Raw genomic sequence first — 18,935 nt, 5'->3', positions numbered from 1 at the left:
GTTGCTGAAGCACATTTGGATGACGAACCTAAATAAGAGCACAATTTTATGCTCTAGACTGTTGGGTTGAGAGAACAGCCATACCTGAAGGCATACCTCACTTTTCAGGGAATAGATCTCCCTTCCTTAGAGTTAAGGTGGGGTTGACTTGCAGTAAAACAGGATGGGCCTTTTTATTGTATACTTTTTGTATTGACAAAGGGGTACAAGATTCCTTTATGGAAGCAAGAGTGGAAATGTTCAAAGAAAACATGGTAGATATTTTGGTACGTCGTACAGAAAGTTAAAGGTGACCCAGCAATGCAAATGCACTGCACTGGGAAGCCACCCCCATGGCTATAGGGAAGCCTGGGGCTTAGCTCCCACTGTCACTGTCTCTCAGGATGTGCTTGTCGAAAAGATACTGTACTATGCCAGACTCCTGGGCCACATCTTATGGAAGTTAGTTCCATGGTGGAGAAGTTGGTTCAATGGTCACCCCATTCTTTGATGGATCACATCTATTCAGGTGAGGGTCTCAGAGAATTCACAAAGTGGGGATCATTTGGTCTACAGCCAAGTTGTGCCATTTCTGTTAATAACAAATTCACACTCTTGTTCAAATGTAAATGCACATTGTGAGCCATTCCCATTGGCTATAGGCTCCTTTCTTGGTGCTCTGAAGAAAGTTCAGCCCCATTGCAGGGTCTTCAGTCCCTGTGATTTCTCAGTGTGTTCTCTCTTTTAATGGGATCTGAGAAGAAAAGATATGGCAGAGTTCTCCAAAGCTACTACTCCACTTCCGGTGGGGGTGGGGAGGGTGCTGAGACAAGGACAGTAGATGCAGGAGGCACAGAACCCCATGTTGATCTGGGCTAGAGGGAGGTCTCCAGTGCTGGTGGTAGTTCAGGGAGTATGTGGATCCTAGCAGGTGGCAGAGGAGAGGTGGCCTTGGGACACCAGCGTGGCTGGCCAGGGTTTAGCCAAGCACTGCTGAAGCAGGAATCTGTATCCACTGAGCATCTGGCTCACCCTTGTCATTTTGAAAAATGTCGCCAAATTCCCCAGCAAAGAGCCTGCACCAATTTGTGTTCCACCAACAGGCCTTATGGTACCTATTTCCCTACTCCTGTTGCCACTGTGTCTTATCGCATTTCTGAAGTGTGCTCACCTGATAGATAAAAAAAAAATAACTTCTCATTTTATTTTATTTATTTTTTTAAGATTATTTATTTATTTGACACACAGAGAGAGAGAACACAAGCAGGGGGGAGTGGGAGAGGAAGAAACAGGCTCCCCGTGGAGCAGGGAGCCTGATGCGGGGCTCGATCCCAGGACCCTGGGATCATGACCTGAGCTGAAGGCAGACGCTTAACGACTGAGCCACCCAGGCACCCCTAACTTCTCATTTTAAACGTGCATTTCTTTAATTATAAAAGGTGCTTTAAATATCTTTATATTATTAGCCATCCTCAGGTCTTTTTCTCTGAGTTGTCTGTGTTTTTTGTTTTGGTTTGGATTTTGTCCATTTCTTTTTCCCGTCAGGTTGTCATTTTCTTATTGATCTATAAGAACTTCTGATATATTAAGTAAACCAGGCCTTTGTTTGTCAGATATTTTTTTCCCCTAGTTTGTTGGTTGACTTCTGAGTTTACTTATAGTACTTTTCAAAGTTCTAAAATTTTAATTTTTCTACTCAAATGAACCAATTCTTTACTTTTTCAGTTAAGAGGTTGTGTCTTGCTTAGAAAGGCTGTCTCTACTCTATAGTCATAAAAAAAAAATTTCCATGTTCCTTTCTAGTATTTTTATGGGTTTATTTTTTATGTTGGAATTTTTGCTCCATCTGGAATTTGCTTTGACATGAGAAGTGAAGACAAGATCCAGCTTTACTTTTCTCCATATGGCAAGTTGGTTGTCTTCACACTCCTCAGTGAAGAATCCTTTTGCCTCATTTGAAACACCATATTCATTATATACTAAATTCCTGTGTGTTCTTGGATTTCTGTCTGGATTCTATTTTCCTTTACTCACCTGGCTTATCTTAGTACCAAACAGTTTTAAGTATTATAGATTTCTATTATGTCTTAATATCTGGCAAGACTTGTCATTTTTATTTATTCTTTCCTTTAAATTTCAGAATGTTCCTGGCTAGTATCATGTTTGTTTTTCACTATAGACTTTAAATTGCCTTGTCTGTTCCTTCTCACCCTGCGAATCTCTTACGTCTTATCATTGGATTTCATTGACTTATGAATGTGTTTCTTTCCCAAGGAGAGAGCAGATTCTCCTTGGGCCAAGAGACCCTTTGGATGGAGAGGTTTGCACTCATGCCTGCCTCAGGGGAAAACAGTGTCATCAATCCAACTTGCTGGCAGAAACCCCCACGTTTCCCCAAATCTGATATTCTCAGGTGCTATAGGGAGACAGGTTAAATGGTTAAGTAAGTTTGGAAAACCTTAGGTCAAGTAAAGTTAAACAATTATTTCTTGATCATCCCTTTAGCAGATATTAATGGGCACATGCCCTGTACCAAGTGTTGGGCCCAGAACTAGGAGCACCATGGGGAAGAAACTGGACACAGTCCTGTTTCTCATGGAGCTTGTGGAATGGTTGGGGAGGAAGACATTAGACAAAAACAAGCTCCAAATATGCATTTACTCAGGCTTGTGATTGTAAGTGCAAAGAAGGGAAGCCCAGGGAAGGTACTATGAGAAGGAAAAGCCAATGAGGTCTTAACCTTCTGTAGCGTGAGGGCAGGTCTTGCTGAGGAAGGGATGGGTCAGCAGGTTTCTGAGAGCTTTTACCACACACACTAGCAGAGAGAATTTTCAAAACAGAGTGGTCCCCAACTTTTTGACTATGGAAGTGTATTCAGGTGGTCTTTCTAGACTTTTTTCTGCAGGTGTTGTTGCTCTACTCCAAAGTCTGTAACCCAGAACCATCCCGTTGGAGCCAGGTGTCTTTAGAGAGGTTGCTCACCCTCTCTGAGCCTTGATTTTCTCATCTATGAAGTAATATAGTGATATAATATGGCCGCTATATAAATGACCGCAAACCTACTTACTCTCTTACCGTTCTAGAGGCCAGAAACATGAAATCGAGGTGTGAGCAGGGCTGCAATTCCCCCTGAAGCCTCTAGGAGAGGATTCTCCCTTCCCTCTGCCAGCTTTCGGAGGCCCCAGTTCCTTGACTTATGGCTGCATTGCTTCAACCCCCGCCTCCATCTTTGTACAGCCTTCCCCATTGTGTTGGTGTCTTCTGCCCTGTCTCTCTCTCTCTCTCTTTTTTTTTTTTTCAATTCCTCCACTTTTTTATTTCAGGTTATTTCCAACAGTTTCATCAATAAGAGTTTAACACAGACAGCTGCTTGATGAATAAGTTTATTATTGTCTTTATCTGAAAAATCTTCATAGAAAATTGTGGTTTGGTTTATTAGCTCTCAGCAGCCCGCGCCTGAGCTCTAGGGACGCTTGCCTTCTTCGGAGCTACCCGATCTTTCTTTTGGGCAAGAGACATTTTGGGATGGTTCCACCTCTTCTTTTTAACTTCTTTCTTAGGCTTCTTCTCATAAACTGGATTCTCTCATATAGCAGCATGAGCTTTCTTATACATCTCCTCCATCATGTCTGGAGTTACGTTGTTCTTTATGTATTGAGAGAATTGTTTCTTGTAAGCATCTTCATCTTCTTCCATTAGGTAACGCATATAATCTGCAACATTCTGACCCATGATGTGCTTTCGATGTACTTCTGCATTGAATTCCTTGCTTTCTGAATCGTAACCAGGGGCTCGTTTGGTACTGTGAGGGATAGACAAGCCTCCATCCACTGCTCCTTTGAGGGCCCCAAAACTTTATTTCCAGTAGTAGTTCTGGCAAGCCCTGCATCCAAATAGCAGGTGAAGGCACCAGGTTGACCATCAGTGCTTTCCACATTGTATTCCTCTCCGGTCACTTCCACTTGGACTTCATAGATCTTGTCCATGCCAAACCTATTTAGGAGCCTGCGGGCCAGCAGCAGGCCGGTACAATATGCTGCAGCATAATTTGTCAGGCCAACCTTCACAGCATACTTTGGGAGTTCATGAGCATAAGCCGCACAAACTATCATATCTCCTTCTATGCGGGCATAAGCAATCTGACAAATGATATCTCTGTTGGTTACACGAACTATCATCCTGTATTTAGGTGTGTTGTACTTATTTTTATCTTGAATTACCAAGCATTTCCGGGCATAATAGTCAGTTTTACCCTCTCGTCTTCTTCTAAATTTCACTTGGTATCTCTTGAAGTAAGCCTTATTCTTGACAACCTTAACAAACCCCGTCCCGCGGAACAGAGACCAGCGTCCGCCACTTGCCACAGACCAGCAGGCCCAGGAGCGCTCTGCTAGGGGCTGCCCTGTCTCTTAGAGGGACACGGGACATTGGATTTAGTGCCCCCACCTGACAATCCGGGATGATCTCATCTCAAGACCCTTAACTTAATTCCATCTGCAAGGACCCTTTTTCCAAATAACACCACAACGACCTATTTTTTGGGGGGGACCACAATTCAACAAACCATAGATGGGAGTCACAGGACTTGTTTCAGAGGATTGTGGTAAGGGTTTGGCAAGACAAGGTCTGTGAAGCTGCTTGCCTCAGAGTGGGGTGGATGTGGAATGCTGGTTTTCTCCCCATTTCTTCTCCTCCAGGTGTCTGTGTCCTCGAGAGGGGTTAGCTAATTCACAATGAAGTGGGAGGGGCTGAGGGATTTCTTCTCTCCCCCCACCTCCACTGGAGGGAATTTCCTTCTCAATGAGGTGGAGTCAGGGGAGGGAGATCACGCCTCTTTTTCTCAGGGCTTCCACATTCTGAGTTCTGGGCCCTTACAGAAGTCCTTTACTATCTCTCCTCTGGGAAGGTCCTAGTCAGCTGCTGCTCTGCAGTCCTGGTCATCTCTGCCCTGGACCTGACCTTATCCAGACATCCATGCTCACCAGGTCCTCTCTCCTTGTCCATCACCAGTGCAGGCGTTTCTGGGAGCTGAGGATGGGGGAGCATGCAAACTCTGCCTGAGCCTTTTCCCACCCCTCTGACAGCTCCCAGGGGACTCTCATCTCAGAGTGCCTCGAGGCTTTTCCTCATCATCTCCTGGGTTTTCGCTGCAAAACAAAGACGGCTTCTCTGACCTCTTCCCTTTTCTGTCTTCCCTTGTTGAAATGTGCTTGTCAAGCAGATGTTGAGGGGCATGAGTTAGCTACTGATCAGGGGGAAAGAAACAAGTATGCCAAGAAATAGCTTAAAGGCTCCCGTGCCTCTGGGGTGTGTTAATGGCCTTGTCCAGCATTTTGGCACTTCCAGGGACACTGACTTCTCCAAGTTCCCTGCCTCCACAAATGCAGTCCCTGTGTTTCTCAACCGCTGGGTCCTTCTGTCCCTGGCTCTCATTTCCATGCCCTTCCTCCCACAGCTCCCATACCCTCCTCGTGATGACAAATCAATGGTAATTGCTTAAGTGCAGCTGTTCAATCCATGGACTGTTGAGAGAGAACTTAATGTCCAAGAAGTCCCCAAGGAACCACATGCTGCTTGAATTATGTAAAGGTGAACAGAGAAGGATGAATTTCATATGCAGAAATCCTTTTTGGCATTAAAGTTTCATGGGAAAAACCGAACCCTTGGGCTCATATTTCTGGTCAAATCTTATCTTCTTTCATTCAGCACACACTTATTGGACTCTTATTATGTATAAGGCCACAGTCTAGGTGCTGTAGGAGAAAAAGATTAATCAGTCTCAGATCTTTCCTGCAGGCTTCCTTACCCCACAGGCTTACGCTTTGGAACCAACAAACTAGTCTGGGATGAAACTATACCCCAGTGGGCACCACTTTATCTGTCCATCCATCCATCCATGCACCCATCCATCCACCACGCAGCAAGTATTTATTGAGTGCTATGAGCTAAGTTCTGTGATAGGCACTGGAAGCTTTGTTACCAGGTGAGACACCTGTTGGAAGGCAGAAGTGATGAAGATTTCTAAGGATGATCCTGTAAAGGAAATGATTTTTGTAAGCTTGATCTTGAAGGACAAGCACAACTTGGCAGGATGCTTGTGTACATGTATGCAAATACAAGCAACATCAAGCTTTCTGTCCCAGGCCCTTTTCTTCCCAGAATTTATGTGCATTCCCAAGGTTTATGTCCACACCCAAGGTCAATGCCAGGTCCCTCAGAAAGCTCAGCCCCACAGGCTTTTCATTATATTAACCCAAACATGGAATCAACCTCTTGTTCTTGATTTCCACAAGAGTCACCAACACAAAACATTGGTGTGTAGGTAGTAGGGTGTCCCTCAGCACTTTCTGGCTTCACACCCAACCCAATCTGCAAATCTAAAGAGAGGGAAGCTCTGTTAAACAGTGTCATTTCACCCTCCTCCCCATGTGGATCTCATTAGGAAGAGAGCAGTATGGACATTCATGTCGCATTGATATAATCCAGGAATCTCACTACTGGATATTTACCCAAAGAAAACAAAAAAACTAATTTGAAAGATAAATGCACACCTATGCTTATAGCAGCATTATTTACAATAGCTAGGATACAGAAGCAACTCAAGTGTCCATCAACAGATGAATGGCTAAAGAAGATGTGGTACATATATACAATGGAATATTACTCAGCCATAAAGTAGGAGGTCTTGCCATTTACAACAACATGGGTAGACCTAGAGGGTATTATGCTAAGTAAAATAAGTCAGACAGAGAAAGAAAAATGCCATGTGATTTCACTTATATGTGGAATCTAAAAAACAAAACAAATGAACAAAGAAATAAACAAACCAAAAGAACAGACTCTTAAATACAGAGAACAAACTGGTGTTGCCAGGAAGAAGTGGGTGGGAGGATGGGTGAAATAGTTAAAGGGGATTAAGAGGTACTAACTTCCAGTTGTCAAATAAGTGAATCATGGAAATGAGAAGTACAACATAGGGGATATTATAATATAGTAATAACGGATGGTGACAGACAATGACTACATTTATCAAGGTGAGCACTGACTAGTGGATAGAATTGTTGGATTAATATGTTGTATGCCTGAGAGTAACATCACAAACTAATATAGCATTGTATGTTAATTATACTTCAATTAAAAAACAATGTAAGTTTGCCTATCTAGCTCACTGCCAATATTGCCAGGACCTAGACTGGGGCCTGGAAAAGTACTTGGCACATGGTAGGGACTCAAGATACATACATTGAATTTGATAAATGAATTCTTCCACAGTCCAAACTCTTTAAAACATTTAAACTGGAGGGCAGTTCATGCAGGGGGCATAACAACAATGGTCATGGCACAAAATTCTTAAATGCTATCCCATTGTGTTTAGAATAAAACCCAAAGTTCTCCACTTGACCCAAATGCTCCTGTTGACCCGCAGTGCTCCCAGCACACTGGCCTTCTTGCAGCTTTGCTGACCTTGTCAAGCACACTGCTGCTCTAAGATCTGTTGCAGAGACTGTCCCTCTGGTCAAACTGCACTTCTCCACCACCACCCCACAAGGCTCACTCCTTCACCTCCTGGTTTCTGTTCAAATGTCACCTCCTGCCTTATTTTCCTCACTATGCATATGATTGCCTGCCATTATCTTAAACATTATTTGATTGTCTCTTCCCTTTAGGAATGGTAACTCCAGAAGAGTGGGGGCTTTGTCTGTTTTTGTTCACTACTATATTCTCAGTACCTGGAACCACGCCAGGCACACAGAGGATGCCACATAAATATTTGCTCTTGAACAAATGAAGGGTAATGAATGAACAGGGACCCCACCACAAAGCTATTTATGGGGGTGAGACTTAATAGAGGCCTGGAAGAGGAGTCAAAGAGGTCATTATCTGAATGAGAAAGAGACAGTGTAAATGTAAACAAGAAACCTGGCAACTAGATTAAGCCTTATAAAAGCAGATCAATTAGACCATGAGCAGTTGTCAGGGATGGTGGCAAACTATATAAGGCCTCCACTGGTCTGCATGGTGCCCTTATGTAGATGAAAGAAACGATGCTCCCTTCTTTGTGTAGACGTAGCCTTGTGCAGGGGGCTCTGCATGGTGAGAGGAATGTGGGCTGGATTTCAGCTGACACCCACCTTCCCATGGGTGCAGAGCACACCATGCATAACCCTACCTGACAGTCTCAGGCCATTGATCGATCAAGATCTTCTTCAAGACTAATTTGAGTGCACACTATGCCACTTTTCTATTGTTGAGTTTGGGGAGAAAAAAGAACAACCACCCTGAGTTTCAGCTTGGTGAAGAGACTTGCCTGAAGTCACAGGGAGCTAAAGGGCAGAATTCGGATTTGAGCTCTTTCCAATCAGATGATTCAGGGTGCGGACTTACATCAACCTCCTGCTACTCAAAGTGTAGCCTGAGGACCAGCTGTATTGGCATCACCTGAGAGTTTTAAAGAAATGCTGAACTTCAGGCTCTTCCCAGACCTATGGACCCAGAATCTGCATTTTGACAGGATCCCCAGCAGATTTTTGTGCACAATGAAGTTTGGGAAATACTATACTCTACTGCTCCTAGATTTCATCTTGTTTTCTCTATTACTTTTTCATTCAACTTGAGGCTGGGCCACCTCTAGTTTGTCCATCTGGCATGTCACCAAATGTTGTTCACAGGGCCAGCCGGTTTGGGGTTTTAGAAACAGCACAGGACATCCAGTTGTGTTTCAATGGCTGTGTGATGTTGGAAAACTCTTTCGTTCCTAAGAGTGTAGGCTTACTAATCTAGGGAAAAGAAAAGGAATAATGACCCAACACTTTTGTGGGGTTCGAATAACATGATGGATATGAAAGTGCCTCGTCAATTGTGAAATTCTGTCTAAACGCAAAAGATGATTGCTCTCACATAGTGTAACATGAAGGCCTCTGACAGAGACCACTTATCTCTGGAATGCTACTTAAACAAATTAGAAGGAGGGAGAAAATGAATGATCTGGGGTCAGTAGACTCCAATTAGCAGACTGGAAAAGACCCAGGAATCCACAAGTTCATTTAGCTTACAGGCGTAATTAGCTGTCACCCTGGGGTTTCAAACAGGACTTCAATCCAGTCTAGGGAAATTTTGAAGGAGAAAGGCAGATAAAGGTTAGGTGGGGCATTTTCCAGAGAGACCTGTAGGGATGCAAGGTGTGGTGCATTAGGGAGGAGAAGAAGGCTCCTGCAGACAAAACTGCTTGCTCCCCACCACAGCTGGGAATACCTTGCCCCGTCCAGGCCCAACCACAACTTGGCTATCAAACTTTGCATGTTGTGACCGGATGTTCTGTGCCATGTACAAGGAGTTAGGAGCACTGAAGCCATTTCACTGGTCATAAGCTTGTGGAATGCCAGTTGTTAGCAAAAAGTGCCTCAGACCACAGTGGTGTTCCTGGGAACTCAACAGAGATCTTTGAGAGAGATGATTGGCTGGGTTCTACTGACATCACTGCCCACCCTGTCAAAAGACTGGACATAAGTAACTGTTCAGTAAATTCTGAACGAATGAATAAGTGAATGAACGGGAAACTTTTCCTTTAGGAAGCTTTCTCTGTAAGCTTTCTCAAAAAGACGCACCCTAACCATCCTGTGTTAAATGTAAGCTTGCCCATCTCCTTTGTTCTCAGTCCCCTTTATCCTGCTCCACCCTTTTATTCTGACCATAGCACTCAGTCTTTCTTCACATCTTTATAATTTACTTATCTATTGTTTACTCTTGGTTCCCCATCCCCCAGAATGGGTTATCTCTTTTAATCCACTGGCATATCCCTAAAAGAATACTCAGCACAGTTCTCACAAATATTTGTTGAATCAAACTGAATCAAATGAATTAGAAAGAGTGACAGTGTCAGGCTTAAGTTTTTGTCTGGTTCTGCCCCCAAATCATTGTGTGACCAGGGTGCATGCCTTTGCCTTTCTGTACCTCAGTTTCCCCATCTGTACAGTGAAAAGGTTGGCTCTATCTCTAAGAGCACTTTCAGCTCTAAGTCTGTGGCTCTGCCTCTGCAATAGCTGCCTTCTAAGTTGGCTTTGGAAGACTGTTTGCATGAAGTGGTGAAGAGAGTCCTACAAAGGAAATGAACAGACCCTGGGTGGTCACTCTCACCCTAACAATCCTTAAGTCCTGAGACTCAGGGTGAGACATTTGACTTCTATTCCATATAAGACACTCCTATCACAGTTCCTGGCATGTCTTAGGAACCGACTAAATGTTAGCTTCTTCCTTCTTCTCCCCATCTGGACCTGGATGCCTTGCTGCCAAATGAGCTTCAGCCCACGCAATCACATAGCAAAGGGCTGAAAGAACTTTGCAAACTGTAAAGTGTTCCTCTAATGTAAAGGGTTATTATGGTTATGCACATACCCAATCCCTGGCTTCCCTCCACATAGATGAGATTGAAACCATAGCTGCTATTTATACCAAAACCATCTCATGATTCACTGTCCTCACCGCTTGTCAAAAATGTTGCACCTGACGAGACCAAATTCACATTGGGTTTATCAAAGTCTAATTAAAACTTGATCATCGTGTCTAACATGTTGCCTTATTATTTTGGCTTAATGAGGGTGATGAAAGGAGGCTGAAAGCAGCAATTCCGGCAGTGCCGTGATACAACATCTGGAGAGGGATGGGGCTTAGCCAGATGAGCAATTAAGTTGAACTATACACATAGGGAAGATCCTTGCATCTGGCAGCTGTCTGGCCAGCCCTTCCTCGATCCAGAGTTTATGAAAGCCAAACCAATGTGCTCTTCTCCACCTTCCAAAGTATCAGGAACTGGCCCCACCCTTTAGACAGCTTGGTGGCAAAGCCACCAATGTGGGGAAAATCCTGCTGTCATGGATTTTAGTCACTGGATGTAGGGAAAAGGGAGCCTCTGGCAGTGAGAAGAAATGAATTCTCCATTTGGTCTTAGATTTGGTCAGCTGTGGTATGATGCTGCTGTTAATCATGCCAGGAAAACTCAGTCCTCTTTGAAATGTCATCACTTATCTCTTCAGTTATGAATAACCTGAAATTGGGTATTTCTGCTTCTGCTCCCAGGAATAAGCAGGATGCATGGGGTAAAATGTTCAAACAATCTTCAAAACCCTCAACAATACCAAAGCTGCAAATTGCTCCATTAGGCTTCTTGTAACAGTACAGGCTAGCTGCTGTAACAAATAGACCTTGTAGTAGGAAGCCTCTGAAATAGCATCCAAAGATCCCTGTCTCCTGGCTTTCATACTTTGGTGTAATTCCCTCCCTTTGAGTGTGTGCCAGACCTAGTGACCTGCTTCTAATGAGTAGAATGCAGCAAAAAAGACGGGATGTCACTTCTGAGGTTAGTTTATAAAAGATGGTGATTTCTGTCTTGCTCACTCTCTCTGGCTCTTCTTGCTTGCTTGCTGTGATGAAGCAAGCTGCTATGTTGTGAGCTGCCCCATGGAGAGGTCCACATAGCCAGGAACTGAGAGCTGCCTCTGGCCAACAGCACACAAGGAAATAAATCCTGCCAACAATCACACGGGTGAGTTTGGGAGTGGGTACTTCCTTCCCCAGGCGAGACTGAGATCACTATAGCCCCGGCTGACATCTTGATTTCAGCCTATGAGGGACTTTGAAGTAGAGGACACCACTAAGCTGTATCCAGATTCCTGACCCACAGAGACTGTGAGATAATAAGTGGTGTTGTTTTGAGCCACTATAATTTGGGGCAATTTTTTACACAGCAATAGATAATTAATACAGACCCTGATATGTTTAATAGTTCTAACATGATAGAAACTTATTTCTAGTTCTTGTAACCATGCTTATAGAGACTGTCATTTTCAATATTTTCAGTGGCTTCCAAGATTGTCCTGAAGTTGTCTCCACTTCAGCCATTTGGAAGGAAGAGAGTGATTGAGCATGCATGGGAATTTTTTCAAAACTTATTAACTTTTTTAAAATTGTAGTAAAATATACATAATATAAACTTGACCTCTCTAACCATTTTTAAGTATACAGAACAGTGGTATTAAATACATTCACATCACTGTGCAGACATCACTAGTCATTCTCCACTTATGTATAACACATCTACATGCCAAAATAATACCAAGCCATTATTACAATGTAAAAACCACTAACTCCAGGACAAACTAACCCAAAGCCCCACATGATTATACTGACTCCATAGTTCTTCATGGGTGTGTGCTTAATTTTAGAATCTAGGACTTTTAAGAGAAAGCTCTAAAAAGCTACATGGATTAAAAGGTAGATGCTTCTCTGAGAAACTTTGCAAAATGTATTCTAGACATGTTATATCACCATATCAGTTTTTGCACCCTTTATACTTTGAAATGGTTTTTTTAATTGCTTGAGACATTTGCTAGAACCCAGGATTCTGTTCTCTAAAGATTCTCCTCTCTCGAAGGCAGCTTTTTTCATTACTGTCTCATCACATCAAAGATGCCTGAAGTGGAATTGATGGGCCTATACTATATGGCATCTTCTTTTCCCAGCTTGATGACAGCAGCTTCTGAGACAGGGTCTCTGGGGAAGTCCAGGTCAGCCTAGAGAGGGTTTGCTCTTATTGTCAAAAGCAAAGTGCCCTTCTGGAGCCATTTGAATCTTGCATTGCCCGAGATATGGCCAGCATGACTCATTCCATTCCTTAAATCACTCATTTCCAGCATCTTCTAGAGTGTGCTTTCATGGGAAAGTGTCTATCGACAGAAGAAAGAAGAGCAAGAACTTTGTAATCTGCTTGCAGTTTGTCTTCAAGCCATGTATTAGAGTTTGGGGTGAGCGGCTTTGTAAATTCTTTGTCTGTGAAAAGTTCAGTCTAAGACCCACTGTCTTAGAAATTGTCAAATGGACTGAAATTTCCATTTCTATATGAATAGCTGACATTTGGAGCTGTTTTAGGTATTCCAGTTCTACTTATCTGACTTTGGGCTGTGCCAAGGTGATATCTAAGCAACTATTATTTTAGAATATATTCGATCATGGTTTCTGGCTGGGTGAAATCAATCTGATGGCCATCGGATCCCCTCCTGGGGTGAGAATCCCTGTCTTCAAGGGGTTCACAATCTAGGGACAGAGACACAACTTCAATATGATACCATAAGAGTAGGTAGAGGTATGCAGGGGGTGCTATGGTGGCTGAGAAAGGAGTCACCTAATCCATTCTGAGGGGAAGCCAGAGAAGTTAACCAATAAGAACAGAAAGTAAAACAGGAAGAGCAGAAGGGTAAAATACCTAAGGAAGAAAGTCAACATGAGCAAAATGAGAGAGATGAGAATGTGGTATGTCCTTGGAATGCAAGTAGTGGGGGAAGGCAATATAGTGGTGGCAATCATCAGCTTTGGAGTCTGACAGACCTGTGTGCAAATCCTAGACCTACCAATTTATGCTGTAAGATCATGCACATGTTATTAATTTCCCTTTGCTTCTATTTCTTTTCTTCTGTAAGATGGAGTAATGGACAAAATCCACCACATTGGGGGGATTGAAAAGATGAAGAGAAATGTGTGTAGCATTGCATTGTATCTGGACTTAGATAAAATTATATATATATATATATATCATACATATTATATATAAAATATATTATTATAACTATATTATATACATATATATAAAGCTGGATAAATGCTATTGTCTATTTGGTAAGTATAAGTGTGAATTTGGACTTAGGAAAGTAGATCTATGTTAGAGATGTAGTCTAGGAAATTACCAACATAAAGATATCCACTGAGGCATAAAAGGGAGTGAAACTATATCAGTTAGCTTTTGCTACATAGCAAATCACTCCAAAGCTTAGTAGCTTAAAACAACCATGTGTATCTGTTCATGAGTTTATAAGTTCTGTGATCTGGGCCAGGCTCAGCTGATCTCAGATGGGCTTGCTCATGTGTCTATGGTCAGCTGGCAGATTGGCTGAGGCTGACTGGTGTCAGCTGGCCTCACTCACCAGCTGCTGGGTTGGTTATTGGCTGAGGCGACTGGGTCATAGGACTTTCATTGTCCAGGAAGGCAGCCCAGGTCTGCTCACATGGAAGTGAGACCCAGGCTTGGAACCGGCACAATATTGGTTTGCCGCATTCTTTTGGTCAAATAAGTCAAGGCTTGTCTAGGTTCAAGAACTAAAGAAATAGATTCTATCTCTTCACAGGAGGAGTTGCAAAGTTACATAACAAAGAGTATAGATATAAGGAGGGATAGAAAATCGGTACCATTTTTTGCAAATAATCTACCACAGAGTACATCCAAGATTAAGGTACAGAAGAAAAAGAGAAGAAAGCCCAGCACATAACTCTGTCATTCAAGGTCAAAAAGAGGAAGACTGAGCAGTAACCTAAGAGGTCACAGGAAAACCAGGAGAGTGTGGTTCACAGAAAGCAAGGGAGAAGAGAGAGTTCTAGATGGGAGACGTGGTGAAAAGTATTGAGGCTGCCGAGACTCCAAGGAACATAGTGACCAGAAGGTGACCATTGGAATTCCAGATGGAGATCATTGGTGACAATGGCGAGGGCAGGTTCACGGTGAAAGCAAGGCTTCCATGGTTTGTGAAGAGAGTGGGCAATAAGAATTGGAGAAAAAAACAGTGCTGACAATATTATCAGAAAGTTTTAATGAGAAGAAAGAAGAGAAATCTGGTAGTAAGGAATAGAGGGAAGACTAGATTCTTTAAAAAAATTTTTTTTAATATAGGGGAGCCCTGAGCAAGTTCCAGTGCCATTGGAAAGGAGCTGGTAAAGGAATGGTTGAACAGCACAGGGGAGAGTGAGGACAAATAAAGGAGATTCCTAAAAAGTGAAAGGGAATGAGAGCCAGCTGAAGCAGTACTTTTAGATACAGGAAGAGACATGTAACTGGAGAGGGATAAGAAAGGATAGTTTTAGACTCAAGTAAGAATATAGGTTGATGGGAGAAGGCTGAGGCAGTTCTTCATTCTGGCGGCTTGTACGTTCTCTGTGAAGTAGGAGTGACTTCATCTGCTCAGAAAGAAGGGGAAGTAGGGTTTAAGAAATGGTTAAAATCTGAAATAGCCACTGGGAAGAATGAGAGAAAGCTGACAGGGGAAATAGAGAAGGATTGCCAGGCAGCACGGAGGGTCCATTTGGAGCTGGAGACCATAAATTCAGAGTGGCACCGGTGATTTACAGTGATACCGATCTGTGTGGATTTCCAGCAGTGCTTAGCAACCAGAGATGGGGAATAATTGGATTCATCCAAGTTGGTGTTTGGCCAGAAGCTGAATTGGGGAAATAGTGGGGCAAGGGTATTTAGTAAGAGAGAGGCTGAAGTGACAAGAAATGGGATCTAGGCTGGATAGGGAAGAAAGGAAAGACAGGGGGGAGTTGGTATAGAGAGAAATGAATGCTGGTGTCACAGGTTAGCAAGGTAACATCTCAAGTTCATCTCTAAGGAGTGAACTTCACAATGCCTTTCAGTTTGCTAATCGAGCACTCCACATCCCAATTACCCTAACAACTCACCACCCAAAAAGAGCTGGAAAGAGCAGGTGCTCAGTAGAGGTGGGACAGTGAGCCTCCATATCTGTCCCTTCTACAGGCTCTCAGTAAATGAAACCAGCACCCACTTCATTGCTCAAGCCAAACTCTTAGGAATCATCTTTGAAAACCCCATTTCCCTCACCCTCTGTCACTGAACCCATCACCAAATTCTATTGGTTCCACTTCCCAATATATTTCAATTCTGAATACTTTTCTCCATTTGTACTGCCAGCACTTGGGTCCAAGCCGCCATGATTTCTCCTCAGAAATAACCTCTCCATTGGTCTCTTTGCTTCATCCTCTGCTCCCTCAAACTCACTCTTCACACAGTAGCCAGGCTGCTCTTTCAGGAATGTAAGCCAGATCATATGTAGTCATTTCTCTGCTCAAAAATCCTTTCAAAACTTCCCATCACTATTAAAATGAAATCAAATTCCTTACCATTGAGTTGAGGCTGAAGAATCATGTGAAAATTTCTTGGGATGGGAGCAAGTGGAGCAAGGACAGAGTACTGTGAGGCCAGTGTAGGTTAGGGAGGAAGGAGTGAGGAAATAAGATATGTTCAGTGAGGCAGGAGGGTCAGGCAGAGGCTGGGCCACTGGGGCTCTGGAGGTGCTGGTGGCAAGAAGTCTGGGAGAATCACATTTTGAAAAGACCACTCTGACTGTAGTATGGAGAACAGACAGGAGGCAAGAGTGACCACAGTTAGACCAGTTACAAGGACATTAAAATATCCAGGCAGGAGTTAATGACTGTTTGCACTAGCTGGTTTTGGAGATGGAGAAAAGCAAATGGTTTGAGAGACACTTTAGGAGATAAAATGAAAGGTTTGGAATACCTATTCTACCCCTGCTCCTTTGCTTGCTGGCTAATGCCTACTCATTTTTCTGAGGTCAACTTCTACCATCTCAGGGAGTCTTTCTCTGATATTCCAGATGAGGTTGTACACAATCCCAATAAAAGTCTGTGGAACTAACATGATAGAAAATATTCTTGTAAAGATAAAGAGACTTGAGCATAAATATGGATAAGAGAAAGCTCTGGTAAGAAGAGAGTGAAGATATCAAATTGAAGAGGTAATCAGCAGAGTTAGAGTCCTACCCTAAGGAGAGGGGCATGGAATCTGGAACCTAGGTTGGGGATCAGTCTTGAATCAGAGGAAACATCTAGTCCTGCACTCCCACTGGGCTGGGATTACACTGGAAACAGAGGTCCCATGCTGGTGATAAGACCCCTGGTTCTCAGCTCTTCCTCACTTGAAGCCCCTCTTTGAAATTCAAAATATTTCCTGTTCTTCCAGATGTAGCTATACTTTTAATATCCATTGATTAAAAACTACATAATGGCAAGAAACTTCATGAATTCAGAAAAGCTTTTCTTTTTGTTAATCATAACTTTATCCACTCACCTTTAAAGTAGCATATGTATGTGTGAAATAATTTCTTTTTTCTAGAAAATGCCTGGTGCGGTAAAACTTTGCAAATCAGGATGCTCTCCGCCCCAGGATTCTGTCTACAGGTTGGAAATCAGGGTCTAGTCTAGACCATTGACAAATGGCAATTCATACCATCTGTAACTATCTGTCTTCCCCCTAGACTGGAAGATCCTCAGGCAGAGAAATTGTTCTTTTCAATATCCTCAGCTTCTAGTATAGGACAGAAGACAAAATGGTTTTTTAAAAATTTTGGTTGGATGAATGAAAATAGAATTATTTACATGATGGTTTTATTATTATTTAAAGAGAGGTGCTCCGATATTCTCACATATTCAATTTCAAAAAAAAAGCCCTGATTTTTTTTCCTCCTAGTGATTAAGATAATTCAAATTCAGCCCATTTCCTTAAGGTCCTCATTTTGGATTCCTGTCTGTTTAAGCCAAGCCTGTCCTGGCTCAGGTTCATTTTTCTGTTTCTAGACAGTTTTCAGCAATGCATCATCTTAGTAAAGTGCCTGGCTCATTCCACAGAGTAAAATGTACTAAACGTGCAGGCACATCCTGTCCTTCAGATGTTCCAGCTCAAAACTCAAATTTCTGCATTTGCACATGCTTATTTGGCTAAATGTATCTTGTAGGATTAGTTTAAGCCACTACATGCAGCTGACTTCTTATTTTGAATATCAATGTACAAATCTGAAGGGAGGAATCACCTGGCCTTACATCAATGAAATAAAGAAGCATTTCAGCCCTTGGCACTTTAATTGGATCCTTTTGATGGGAGAAGCCAATGGAGACACCAAATCCCAAGATGTGATTCTCTAACTTCAAGCTGTCCTTGGAATAATGGAGAGAAAGCTGACTGTGTGAGCTCTTGGGGGCCCTACTCACCAGGAACAAATTGACAAATGGATTTGAAAGTTCAATTGGAGAGTCAGCTGCCATTTCACAGGTGGCCCACTGTCACCATTGAGTAAGTGTGATTCTTTCAGCCACCAATTTAAGTGGTGAAAATGTCCCACATAGGCAGTAGACAATAAGAATTATGGCTTTGGAGATGGGAAAGGCTGATTGGTGGTCTTGAAATAGATGGAATGTACACACACACACACACCCATACACAAATGTGTGGACACTGTAGGCTGGGACTCAGACACCACTAATGTAGCCTCCTGCTCTGATTGGCTAACTCCCCTGTATCCTCAGCCCCTTCTCCCAACATCCTGTCCATCTCTTGCCTTTGTAAAAACATGCTGTTGCCTGAGCATATCCCTGCTTATGTAGCCCTCTCAGGTGGAAACTGTATTTTCAGGCCTGTATTTCCAAATGCCCCAGGGCCAGTGAGGGGAAGCCTGATTGTTCTCCTTGACTCTTTGGCTACTTCCAGACCACTTCTGTCCCTCTTGTCAAAAGTCATCCCTCCTTTGAGACTCATGCATGAGGATATACCCCGCTCCTCTCAAACACTCACACGCATTGCTGCCACTGCTGGCCTGGTCACTCCCCCTCATTCACTGAAGACTTAACTCCTGGTTCTTTATGTTCCTCTATGTCCTAGTGGCTGTGTAGCCTAAGGTCCACATAAATGACTCACCTAAAACCCTGTTGTTAGGGACTAAATGTGTTTCCCCCTCCAAGTCCTAAGTCCCAGTACCTCAGAATGTGACTGTATTTAGAGATATTTTTAAAAATATTTTATTTATTTATTTATTTATTTATTTATTTATTTATTTGAGAGAGAGAGAGAGAGAGAGAGAGAGCGTAAGCAGGGACAGGAGCAGAGAGGAAGGGAGAAGGAGGGGTAAATAATCTCAAGCAGACTCCTCACTGAGCACAGAGCCTGATAATAGGGCTCAATCTCAAAACCCTGGGATCATGACTTGAGCCAAAACCAAGAGTCAGACACTCAACTGACTGAGCCACCCTGGCACCCTAATTTGGAAATTTTTAAAGGAAAAAACAGAATGGGAGAAGATATTTGCAAATGACACTACAGATAAAGGGCC

The 18,935-nt window shown here is 42.9% G+C and overlaps 1 pseudogene; it reads right to left on the bottom strand.

Moving 5' to 3' along the window:
- Positions 1–3,349: 3,349 nt before the first annotated feature.
- Positions 3,350–18,935, bottom strand: part of LOC112811878 (large ribosomal subunit protein uL18-like) — a 79,029-nt pseudogene continuing 63,443 nt past the window's right edge.

This window comes from Callorhinus ursinus, unplaced genomic scaffold, assembly GCF_003265705.2.
Source record: "Callorhinus ursinus isolate GAN/ISIS: 27379988/994484 unplaced genomic scaffold, GSC_fseal_2.0 scaffold18, whole genome shotgun sequence".
NCBI lineage: Eukaryota > Metazoa > Chordata > Mammalia > Carnivora > Otariidae > Callorhinus > Callorhinus ursinus.
This window is presented reverse-complemented; position numbering and strand designations above follow the sequence as displayed.